Source organism: Phocoena sinus, chromosome 15 (genome assembly GCF_008692025.1).
Source record: "Phocoena sinus isolate mPhoSin1 chromosome 15, mPhoSin1.pri, whole genome shotgun sequence".
In the NCBI taxonomy this organism is placed as follows: Eukaryota; Metazoa; Chordata; class Mammalia; order Artiodactyla; family Phocoenidae; genus Phocoena; species Phocoena sinus.
The window spans coordinates 26341008-26354351 of NC_045777.1; the positions used below are offsets into that span (position 1 = coordinate 26341008).

The 13344-nt window shown below is 38.4% G+C and overlaps 1 protein-coding gene across 4 annotated transcripts in view; it reads right to left on the reverse strand.

Moving 5' to 3' along the window:
* Positions 1-13344, reverse strand: part of ASXL1 (ASXL transcriptional regulator 1) — a 68603-nt gene that overhangs the window by 36671 nt on the left and 18588 nt on the right. The gene's annotated exons all lie outside the window — the stretch shown is intronic.

The following is a 13344-nucleotide window of genomic DNA, read 5'->3' on the forward strand; positions in this document are numbered from 1 at the left end:
CCTCATGCATTGTTGGTGGGAATATAAATTGATACAGCCACTATGGAGAACAGTATGGAAATTCCTTAAAAATCTAAAAATAGAACTACCGTCTGACCCAGCAACCCACTACTGGGCACATACCCAGAGAAAACCATAATTCAAAAAGATACATGCACCCCAATGTTCACTGCAGCACTATTTAAAATAGCCAGGACATGGAAGCAACCTATATGTCCATCAACAGAGAAATGGATAAAGAAGATGTGGTACATATATACAATGGAATATTACTCAGCCATAAAAAAGAACGAAATTGGGTCATATATAGAGACATGGATGGACCTAGAGACTGTCATAGAGTGAAGTAAGTCAGAAAGAGAAAAACAAATATCATACATTAACTCATATATGTGGAATCTGAAACAATTGGTGTAGATCATCTTCTTTACAAAGCAGGAATAGAGACACAGATGTAAAGAACAAATGTATGGATACCAAGGGGGAAGGGGGGGATGGGATGAATTGAGAGGTTGGGATTGACATATATACACTATTGATACTATGTATAAAATAGATAACTAATGAGAACCTACTGTATAGCACAGGGAACTCTACTCAATGCTCTGTAGTGACCTAAATGAGAAGGAAATTCAAAAAAGAAGGGACATATATATATGTATAGCTCATTCACTTTGCTGTACAGTATAAACTAACACAATATTGTAAAGCAACTATACTCCAATTTAAAAAAAGAGAAACAAACAAAAATATATGTATTTAATTATTCCTATTACCTCTCCAAAAAAACTTTTAAGTGGTATAACTTTTTATATCAAGATAGTTTCTGGTTTTCTAACTGTACTATTCGTTCTACAATAAATTACTGTCTAACTATAAAAAAAAAGGAAAAATATATATACTGTACAAACACTAATCCAAGGAAAGCAGGAGTGGCTATATTATTATGAGATAAAGTAGATTTGGGGGCAAAGAATATTAGCAGGGCTAAAGATGATCATTTCAAAATGACAGAGGAGTCAGTTATCAAGAGGAACCTAAATGTTTCTGTACCTTTTAAAGTGAATTTTTAAATACATGAAGTAAAAACTGATAAAACTAAAAGAAACACACAAATCCACAATTAGAGATTTCAACATCCCCTCCCTATATATAGTTATAACTGCTAGAATAAGTTGATAGAAAATCAGTAAGAATATATGTAGATTTGAATAATGCTATCCACCAACAAGCTAATCAACATTTACAGAACACACCACCTCACAACAGCAGAATACACATTGTTTTCAAGTACACATGGAACATTTACACAGACAGACTGTATCCTGGGCCAAAAAACAAGCCTCAATAAATTTAAAAGGGTTCAAATCATATAAGGTATGTTCTCTTATCACAACAGAATTACATTAAAAATCAAAAACAGAAAGATCTCTGGATATTCCCCAAATACACAGAAACTAAATATCAACTTCCAAATAACCAAAATTTTAAAGAAGCAACAGAAAAATCAGAAAGATATTTTGAACTGAATAAAAACAAAAACATCCAAGTTTGTTGTATAGATTAAATGCTTAACTTGGAAAAGAGGAAAGGTCTCAAATAAATACCTCAGCTTCCCTCATGAGAAAAATGGGAAGGAGAAAGGAGCAAATTAAACCCAAATAAGCGTAAGAAAGAAAATAATAAAAACAAGAGCAGAGATCGACAAAACAGAAAACAGAAAAACAACAGTCGAAGAAACCAAAACCTGATTCTTGAGATAATTACTAAAACTAATGAAACACCAGCCAGACTAATAAGGTAAAGACAGAAAACACAAATTACCAATATCAGGAAGAGATCAGTGACATTATTACAGATTCTACAAATATTAAAAGGATAATAAAGAAATACTATGAATATCCTTATGAAAGTAATTTTGACAATTTGGATGAAATGGACACGAACTACTAAAACTCACCCAGGAAGACATAGATAAACCTTAACAGCTCTGTATCTATAGAAGAAAGTGAATTTATAATTAAAAATCTCCAAGTTCAGGGCTTCCCTGGTGGCGCAGTGGTTGAGAGTCCGCCTGCCGATGCAGGGAACACGGGTTCATGCCCCGGTCTGGGAAGATCCCACATGCCGCAGAGCAGCTGGGCCCGTAAGCCATGGCCGCTGAGCCTGCGCGTCCGGAGCCTGTGCTCCGCAACGTGAGAGGCCACAACAGTGAGAGGCCCGCGTACTGCAAAACAAACAAACAAAAAATCTCCAAGTTCAGATGGCTCCATAGGTGAACTCTATTTAAGGAAGAAATAATACCAATTCTATAAAAACTCTTTCAGAAAAATCTAAAAGGAAAAGATAGTTCCCAATTGCTATAGTCAGAATGTGTCCCCCGCACCCGCTTCCAAATTCAAACGTTGGAATCCTTACGCCCAATGTGATAGTGTTAGAAGGTGGGACTTTGAATGGTGATTAGGTCATGAGGTGGATTATTAGTGGACTCATGAATGGGGTTACTTATAAAAGAGAACCCACAGAGCTCCCTGGCCCCTTCAACCATGTGAGGGTACAATAAGAAGTCTGCAACTCGGGGGATTTCCCAGTAGTTAAGACTCTGTGCTTCCAGTGCAGCGGGGCACAGCTTCAATCCCTGGTTGGAGAACTAAGATCCCGCAAGCTGCGTGGCATGGCCAAAAAGAAAAAAAGAAGTCTGCAACTCAGAAGAGGGCCCTCACCCTACCATGCTGGCACCCTGATCTTCTAGCTTCTGAAACGGTGAGAAATAAATCTCTGTTGTTTATAAACTACCCAGTCTGTGGTATTTTGTTATAACAACCCAAACAAACTAAGACACTAATTCATTCTGTAAGAACAGCACTACTCTCACGTGAAAAGAAAACTACAGTCCAATACACCTCATGAACACAGATGCAAATATTTCCATTGCTAACAAATATTAAATGTTAACAATAGATGAATCTGGGTGTATGGAATAAGGATGTTTTTGTTCTATTTATTTTATCCTTGCAACTTTTCTGTGAGTTGAGAACTATTTCCAAATAAAAAAGTTTTTTTAAAAGTAACAACACATGAAAATACTGTTAGCCCAGTTCCTGGAACAAATTAAGAGCTCAATAAATGCTGACTATAATATAATCACCTACTTCAACCCCTCGTATTATATTTTTTAATAAATTTATTTGTTTTATTTTTGGCTGCATTGGGTCTTTGTTGCTGTGCACGGGCTTGTGGCGAGTGGGGGCTATTCTTCATTGCAGTGCACGGGTTTCTCATTGCGGTGGCTTCTCTTGTTGCAGAGCACAGGCTCTAGGCATGCGGGCTTCAGTAGTTGTGGCACGTGGGCTCAGTTGTTGTGGCTCGCGGGCTCCAGAGCACAGGCTCAGTAGTTGTGGCGCATGGGCTTAGTTGCTCCGCAGCATGTGGGATCTTCCCAGACCAGGGATTGAACCTGTGTCCCCTGCATTGGCAGGCAGGTTCTTAACCACTGTGCCACCAGGGAAGTCCCCAACCCTCATATTATAGATGACGAAACTGAGGCTCAAAGAATATAAGTAATTTATCCAAAGTCATCCTATTAGTTAATGACTAAAAGTCCAGTCTCTAGAATCAGCCTTTCCCCTACTCCCTGACCACCAAAGACAAAATTTCCTAATGACTCACTAACTTGTTTAAAACAGAACAAAAACGGGAAATACATTTCTGGTTCTTTTCCTGGTTATGTCCTAATATGCCTAAAGGAAAAATATCCCGACCACACACAAACAGCCACAAACAGGACATTTTGTGGAACTTCACCAAAAGTTTAGGATGAGAAAGGAGGATAAGAACGTGAGATCTTGGTCTGAGCTAAAGATAAGATAAACAGACTGATCAGAGAGGAATATTAGGAGAGATAATGAGAGACTGTGATCTAGAATATATACCTTGATTCTGTCACGGTAAGAGAAAAGACAGGATTACTATGAGAAAGTGGTAACGTGATCTAGCAGCTGACTGCATGTAGAAGAAGAAAAAGAAGTCAGGAGTAACTCAGGTTTTGAGTCTGGGTTACTGAGAAGACAGTGAGGGCGCAGACAGAAACAGGAAACATAACAGGAAGGATGACTTGGGATGTCAGTTATAGGACACTAGATGAAGAGAAAGGTGAATCTGTGATACCGGTGGAATCGTTGCATGGAAATGTCCTTTTGGGTGTGCAGATCTGGAGTTCTTGAATTACAGACAGAAACCTGGGCATCTGCCCATTCAGCTGTGATAGCTGGAGATTAGATCACTAGGTACTTCCCTGGCAGACCAGTGTTAGGACTCCATGCTTCTATAGCAGGGAGCGTGGGTTTGATCCCTGGTCGGGGAACTAAGATCCCACATGCCGCGTGGCATGGAGTAGATCACTAAAAGAAAAGTTGTGGTCTATCCCAAGATATATGTAAATTCAGAAAACAACACTGGGCCACTCCAGCAATTCTTTCCCATAAGAACAACTGATGAGAAAGAACTGTGCTACAACTCAAGGCAATCAAAAGCACTCTGATCAATCAAACTATAAAGGGCCCATTAATGCTGTCAACTGATACATCCTTGCAGTCTGACACCGTGCTTTGTGTAGCACCATTCTGACAGAACTCAGAAACGTCTATGTTTTAGTGAGTTACACCTGTTTTACAGGATGTAACTGCAAGTGAGCAAATGTGTCATGGATCTTCCAGTGAATATGGCAGACAGGCCTGACACAGCAACACTCGTTTCCCAATCCAAATACACAGAAAAACTGTGCAAAATATAACACATACACATAGGCAAGCCCAAAAGCAAGAAAGGGAAATTCCCTGATGCTAGAAACAAGCTACAAGGCCAAATAACTCATAGGGCTACTAAAACCAGACACAGGGCTTAGGGCTTAGGACAGGTGTTTTAATGCCTGAAAGAAACTAAGAGACAAGAAATTGAAAATGAGTCAAATGCATAAAATACCAAAAGCCACAAAAGAACTCCCATTTCCAGTCCATGAAAAAGAAGTATGCCATATGCCAGAAGTCAAGAGGTGAAAAAGTCACCTCTGAGAAAATGAAACCCCATTATCACAAGTATGAGTTCCAAAAATCACTGTACGCAAGCAGTCCAGGAACGCCAAGCCAAGAAATTAGCCTAACCACAGGAATCACACTACAGACACCTGTCAGGTTCAGCAGAAGCTCCAAACTTTCTTACAGGGACACCTCCACAACTTGACTCACATAAAAAAACAAATCCCACAGATGATAGACCTGTAAGTCAAAATTAAAAACTATATAAAGAGGGCTTCCCTGGTGGTGCAGTGGTTAAGAATCCACCTGCCAATGCAGGGGACACGGGTTCGAGCCCTGGTCCGGGAAGATCCCACATGCCGTGGAGCAACTAAGCCTGTGTGCCACAACTACTGAGCCTGTGCTCTAGAGCCCGCGAGCACAGCTACTGAGCCCGCGTGCCACAATTACTGAAGCCTGCGTGCCTAGAGCCTGTGCTCTGCAACAAGAGAAGCCACGGCAATGAGAAGCCCGCGCACTGCAACGAAGGGTAGGTAGCCCCCACTCGCCGCAACTAGAGAAAGCCTGCGCGCAGCAACGAAGACCCAACACAGCCATAAATAAATAAATAAATAAATAAATAAAAATTATATATATAAAAAAAAACTATATAAAGAAATGAGCCCTCAAAGACAGGAAGGATTTTCAGCAGACACAACAAATAGGCAAACTCAGGCCTCCAGATCTAAGGAAAATAGAATAAAGAGGCTTTTAAATAATTGTTATTTTTAAATGTACAGAAAGAAAATTAGAAAAACCACAGGAGAAGAACAGGATAGAATAAGAATACACAAATTTCAGAAAGAAGCAGATAAAAAATCTAGAAATAAAAATGTGACTATAAAGCTGAATACTCAGTCAAAACTAAAGAATTAGTAAACTGTATTCTTGATCTGAAATAATCTCACAGAATGTAGCACAAAAAGATAGAGATGGAAAATATGAAAGTATGGAAGACAGAATGAGAAGTTTTAACATGGTAAAATATCAATAAATATCAACAACAGAAGAGGAAGCAAGAAAGATTATATTCAAAGACATACTGACCAAAATTGAACACATGAGTTTTCAGATTGCCAGGGTAAATTACTCAAATATACACTACAGCAAAACTGCAGAACAATAAAGACAAGCAAAAAGTAGTAAAAGCAACCAAAAGAAAAGAATGATTATAACTAGCAACGGACACCAGACTTCTCAAATGCAACAATGGATGCCAGAAACAAGGGAATGACATCTTCCTACGAGGGAAAATAACAGTTAACTGCAAATCATTACACAAGTAAAATGCCATCTAAGAGTAAAAACAAAGAGGCCTTAAGATACAGAAAGGTAGCTTATACTTACAGATCCAAATCGGAAGTGCTAGATAAATGATGTACATTAATACAAAAGAAAGGAAACATAGAATGAAGGAATGGGATGCAAGAAGCAATGGTAAACCAATAAATTTGGAATATCTCAACATAAATACTAACTTTTAAACATTTTTTAATGCTTGTCTTTGAGAGAGCTAAAAGTAAGGTGGAACTCTAGAGAAGAGCATGGGAGAGATGAAACAATGAGAATTAAAACACTTGAAAATGCAATTATCGTTTATGAGGAAAGACAGATATTCAGTTTAGGCTGTAAGTATTCATGGTGAAAAACGTAAAGGTAACCTATATGATAGAAAGAGAATAAATAACTTCCAAGCCAGCAGAGGGTACAAAAGAGGAATTTTAAAAGCGAGTTCAGACTGCAACATGGATGAACCCTGAAGACATTTATGCTAAGTGAAACAAGCCAGTCACAAAAGGATAAATACTGTATGATTCCATTTATATGAGGTACTAGAGTAGGTCAAAGTCACAGAGACAGAAAGTAGATAGAATACTAATACAGAAAACAGACAAGTAAAAAAATATATACTGTTAAAGCACAGCTAAAACACTTAAAAACCTGACCATAATATTAAGCCAGAAGTCTCAACAGGGGCTTCCCTGGTGGCACAGTGGTTGAGAGTCCGCCTGCCGATGCAGGGGACACAGGTTCGTGCCCCGGTCTGGGAGGACCCCACATGACGCGGAGCGGCTGGGCCCATGAGCCATGGCCGCTAAGCCTGCGCGTCCGGAGCACCGCAATGGGAGAGGCCACAACAGCGAGAGGCCCGCGTACCAGAAAAAAAAAAAAAAAAAAGTCTCAACAGAATCCAAAACACACATACCACTTCTTTGACACTGATTTAATAAAATGGATAAAATGGGAGGAAACACAATAAATATATTTGGAAACTTATAAAAACACAGTTTTAATTCATGAATTAAGTAAGATTTCATAATAGAAATCTCAAATTATTTAGAACTGAAGAAATACGTTAAAAGTACACATGTCGAAACTTGTGGCGCCAGGTACACCAAAAGGGTACACAGAGTAGATACACTCCTTCTCATTCTATCTGGGTTAAAGGACCAGTTTTGGTTTTTTTCCCCCAACCCATCAAAGACCAATATGTGGTCCTACTGCACAGGACTAGTCCACGTGACTCACTGTGCAAGCCTGAAAACACCCAAGCGGATCTATACACTGTTCTAGAGTGGGGATGAGGCCACCAAGCATACTCAGGTGTTGTGGCAATGTCAAATTGCAATAAAAGTTTCTAAACATTCCAAATTTCTGTACTTAGCTCATCACAGATAGGAACAATAGTTCACAAACTGAGAGCAGTCTGTGGATCACACTTTGCTTATTTTTGACAATGGTAAATCCACAAAATACAATGCTAAACATCTGTCAGGAGGAACAATGAATAGCTCTATAACATGGCCATGTGATCTCCTGGACATACGGTCAAGTAAAAAAAATAAGGTAGGGAAAAGTGTGTAATGATGCCATTCTAAAAAAGGAGGATACAAATACAAATATGTTGTTTATATTTCTGAAAAGGAAGGAAAATAACAAAAAATAAAATAAAATGCTTACCCACAGGGAAAAGAAGCAGGTAAAGGAGATTGGAAAGGAGACAGAATTCATTAAATGAACACTGTGCTGTGTACTGAACCATACATAAATATTTTACATCATTATAAAGCAAAATTAAAATTTATAAATGCAATCTCTAAAAGTAGGTAAAACTAATAAACCAAACTGTGTATCAAGCTGATGGCATAACCACACACAAATGAATTATTTCAAGTGATTTTTAAATTGCAGTGATGTGTTAAATCCCTAGTAAAATATACCTAAGGCCAACAACAACAAAAAAACCCCTTTAGAGTATTCCTATTGCTGGTGGTAGTGCTGGTATTGTTATTCTGAGATTACTGGAAAAAGCAAATGAGTAATTATGTGGTTTCACTGGGAACCAGAATTTCCACATAAGAAAGGAGGTATACATGTAAAACTGAAAAAGGTCAAGCAAAAAACCTATAGTCTTGAATTTGAATTGGAATTATCAACAAGAACTCATGAAACAGTTTATCTTAAAACACACACACACACACACACACACACACACACACACACACACACACACTCACGGCATCTCAAGCAGAGCACAGCAGTTTCCTGAGCTGAGACAGGAATCAAAGTTCTGGTTGGCTAAAATGGCTTGAGGTTGCACAACAGAATTCCAGAGAGAAGGAAGCTTTGCAGAAAAATCTGCATAGGGTCTCTGCATATGTATACGGTGAAATTCCATTCGGCTGGGCAATGAATGGCTGAGTAATTCCCAGAGGTAATTCCGCCAAACAGAAGGCCTAGAGACTTAGGAGTTACCAAGTAGTCAGAGTGGAGGGACATTGTTAACCATCGGAGGCATTTGGTAGAGACCCCAGAAGGGAAGTATCTTAGTAGGAGAGTTAAATCATCCTTACAGAAAAGGCTACTCTGATCTGCCCTAACAAAGCTCAAAAAACAAGCCTCAAAGGGAGTAAACTAATCCAAAGGGAGTAACCTAATGACTTGCCAAAATAAAGCCCAACACTCTTGAAAGGAAGATAGACTGTAGCACTAAACATTGTAAAATTCACATTGTCAGCATCCAAACAAAAACTATTAGATACGCCAAGGAGGAAAATATGACTCACAAGCAGAAGAGTCAACAGCAAAAGACCCAGAAATGACAGAGATGGAATTAGTAGACAAAGACTTAAAAGAGCTACCATAAATGCATGCACTATGATCAAGGATTAAAAGAATGAACACAATGAGAAAAAAGGAAGATATAAAAGAAGAAAAAAAAAGGAATTTCTAATGATGAAAAATACATTATCGGTAATGAAAAATCCACTGGATCAGATTAAAAGCAAATTAGATACTGCAGGAGAAAAGATCAGTAGCAACAGAAAGTATTCAAAATGAAGCACAGAAACAAAAGATTGGAAAAATTAACAGAGCATCAGTGACCTGTGGTATAATATAAAGTGGTCAAACACACGTCTTTCCAGAAGAAACAGGACGACAGGAAAAAAAAATTAAAGAAAAAATGGCTGAAAATATTTCAAATTTGACCCACAGATCTGAAAAGTTCACCATGGTACCTCATAATCAAATTGTCAAAACCTATAATACAGAGAAAAATCTTCAAAGCTGCAACAGAAAAAAGAGGGACACATATAAGAATTACCACAAACTTTTCATCAGAAACTATGCAAACCAGAAAACAAAGGATTGGCATCTTTAAAATGCTGGGGGTGGGGGTGGGAACCTTTCAATGTATCTAGATAAAATAGCCTTCAAGGCAAAATAAAGACGTTGTCACACGAGGAAAAGCTGAGAGAATCTGTCACAGCATATCTGCACCACAGTACTGTTAAAGTTCTTCAGAAGGAAGGAAAACAGTAACAAATGGAAACCTGGACCTCCACAAAGAAATGAAGAATACTAGAAATGGTAAATATGTGGGTAAAATAAGACTTTTCCCCCCATTTTTAAATTTCTTTATAAGAATTGTTTAAAGCAAAAGTAGTAATGCTTTGTGACGTGTATAACCTATATAGAAGTAGAATGTATGAAAAGAATAGCACAAAGACTAGGAGGGGGTAAATGGAAGAAGAGCATCACAAGGATGCTACATTTTACGTGAAATGTATAATACTATTTAAAGGTAGTCTGTGAGAAGTTAAAGATGCATTTTGTAAATAATAAAGCAACCTCTGGGGAAAAAACAGATACAGTTAATAAGCTAACAGTGATGATAAAAGGGAATATTAAAAATACTCAATCCGGGGGCTTCCCTGGTGGCGCAGTGGTTGAGAGTACGCCTGCCCATGCAGGGGACACGGGTTTGTGCCCCGGTCCGGGAAGATCCCACATGCCGCGGAGCGGCTGGGCCCGTGAGCTATGGCCGCTGAGCCTGCGCGTCCGGAGCCTGTGCTCCGCAACAGGAGAGGCCACAACAGTGAGAGGCCCGCGTACCACAAAAAAAAAAAAAAAAAAAAAAAAACAACAAAAATACTCAATCCAGGGGTAAGGTGGTGGGGGAAGGGATAAATTAGGAATTTGGGATTAACAGATACACACTACTATATATAAAATAGATAAACAAGGGTCTACTGCATAGCACAGGGAACTATATTCATTATCTTGTAATAACCTATAATGGAAAAGAATCTGAAAAAGAATAGATATATATGTATATATATATAGCTGAATCACTTTGCTGTACACCTGAAACACTGTAAATCAACTATGCTTCAATTAAAAATTTTTAATAAATAAATATCTCAAAGCAATATGAATAAAAAATAAAAATACTCAATCCAAAAGGCAGGAAAAGAAAAGAAGGAAAATAGGACAAAGAGAAAAAAAAGAGCTAGATGGAAGACTTAATCCAACCTTATCAGTAATTACACTAAATGTACATGGTCCAAGCATCCTAATTAAAAGGTAGAAATTATTAGACTGGATAAAAATAAATAAGATCCAACTAAAAATATAAAGAAACCTTAAACATGAAAGACATAGACAGGTTAACAGCAAAAGGATGGAAAAATATACCATGCAAAAACTAATTATAGTGCTTCCCTGGTGGCGCAGTGGTTGAGAGTCTGCCTGCCAATGCAGGGGACACGGGTTCGTGCCCTGGTCCGGGAGGATCCCACATGCCATGGAGCGGCTGGGCCCATGAGCCATGGCCGCTGAGCCTGCGCGTCCGGAGCCTGTGCTCCGCAACGGGAGAGGCCACAGCAGTGAGAGGCCCGCGTACGGCAAAAAAAAAAAAAAAAAAAAAAACAACTAATTATAAGACATTTGGATGGGTTATATCAATAACAAAATAGACTTCAGGAAAAAAACAATACTGCCGGGGGAAAAAAGAAAAAATTTTACTGAAGAACAAAAAACTTGAATGTAAGCTTATATAGCCACTTTGGAAAACAGGTTGGCTGTTTCTTAGAAAAGTAAACAGTAATTACAACACAACTCAGCAATTCCACTCCTAGGCATCTACCCAAGAGGAACTGAAACGTTTATCACAAGACTTGTCTACAAATATTCATAGCACTACTCTTAGTAGTCCAAAGAAGAAAACAATCCAAACGTCCATCAGCTGAGGAATGGATAAGCAAAACATGGTAGATCCATACAATGGGATATTTATTATTCAGCACTAAAAAGGAACAAATTATTGATATACAGTAGTCCCCCCTTATCCATGGGGAATATGTTCCAAGACCCCCAGTGGAAGCCTGAAACTGAGATAGTACCGAACTCTATATATACATACTACGTTTTTTCCTATACATACACACCAATGATAAAGTTTATAAGTTAGGCACAGTAAGAGATTAACAACAACAATAATAAAATAGAACTATAGTAAGAGTTATGTGGTCTCTGTCTCAAAATTATCTTACTATACTGTACTCACCCTTCTTATTGTGATGATATGAGATGATAAAAAGCCTACATGATGAGGTGAAGTGAGGTGAATGATGTAGGCATTGTGACGTAGTGTTAGGCTACTATTGACCTTCTTCAAGAGGAAGATCATCTGCTCCAGGTAACCCTAGATCACTGAGCCATGACAACATCAGTGGTTGGATGCCAGGAGGAGATGATGTCGATGGTTGGTGATCACAGGCGGGACAGCACAGGATGGCTCAAGATTTCACCACACTACTCAGTAGAGTGTGCGATTTAATACTTATGAATTGTTGACTTCTGGAATTTTCCATTTAGTATTTTCAGACTGCAGTTGACCACCAGTTACTGAAACTGCAGAAAGTGAAACCTCGGGTAAGGGGGAACTATACTGTACGTTACAAGATAGCTCAATCTCAGATACCTCACACTAAGCGAAGGAAGCCAGACTCAAAAGGCTACATAATGTATAAATCCATTTATATGACATTCTGGAAAAGGCATAACTGCAAGGATAGAAAACAAATCAATGGCTGGCCAGGAGCTGGGGTCGGGAGAGGAACTGACTACAAAAAAGCAAGGGGGTAGTTTCTGGGGTGATGGAACTGTTCTATATCTTAATTATGGTGGCAGTTACACATCTGTATGTGTCTGTCAAAACTCAAAGGACTATAACCGGAAAAGGGTAAATTTTACTGTATATAAATATAAAACTGAATTTTTAGGGGAGGGAGAAGCATGTTTTAACAAAAGCATTTACTGGAGCAACAGCATTCAAGACACGTATGGCATACCTTTAAATATCACTGTTAAAATGCCAAATAAAATGTCAAAACAAATGTGAACTAAAAAAAAAAAAGAATTTTAAAAAGAACTCATAGAACTGTACACTAGTACACTGCATACTAGTACATCAAAATGGGTGAATTTTACTGTAGGTAAATGATACCGTATTTTAAAAACAGAACAAAAATACTAATTTACACCCACAATACTCAGGCTGTGGAACAACAGGAATTCTCATGTACTACGAAAGCAATGTAAGTTCATACGATTACTTTACAAATTCATACGATTACATACGAAAAACAGCTGTACTACCTAGTCATGATGATTAGGTGCAAAACCTCCTGGTCAGTCCCATTCCTAGCAATGTACACACCCTAGAGAAGCTACCGAACACATGCACCAAGAGACGTACAAGAGTATTCAATGCAGCAGTGTTTGCTACAGCGAGAACTAGAAACAACCCAAATGCACACCAAGAGCAGAATGGACAAAGAAATCACGGAATATTCACACCATAAGACAGCATATAGCAGAAAATATGACGTATTTCAATTAAATGCACCAACACACATCAAGCTCAGAAATGATAAGCACAAAGCAGCAAGTGAGAGAAAAATACATACAACGTGATTCCATTCAC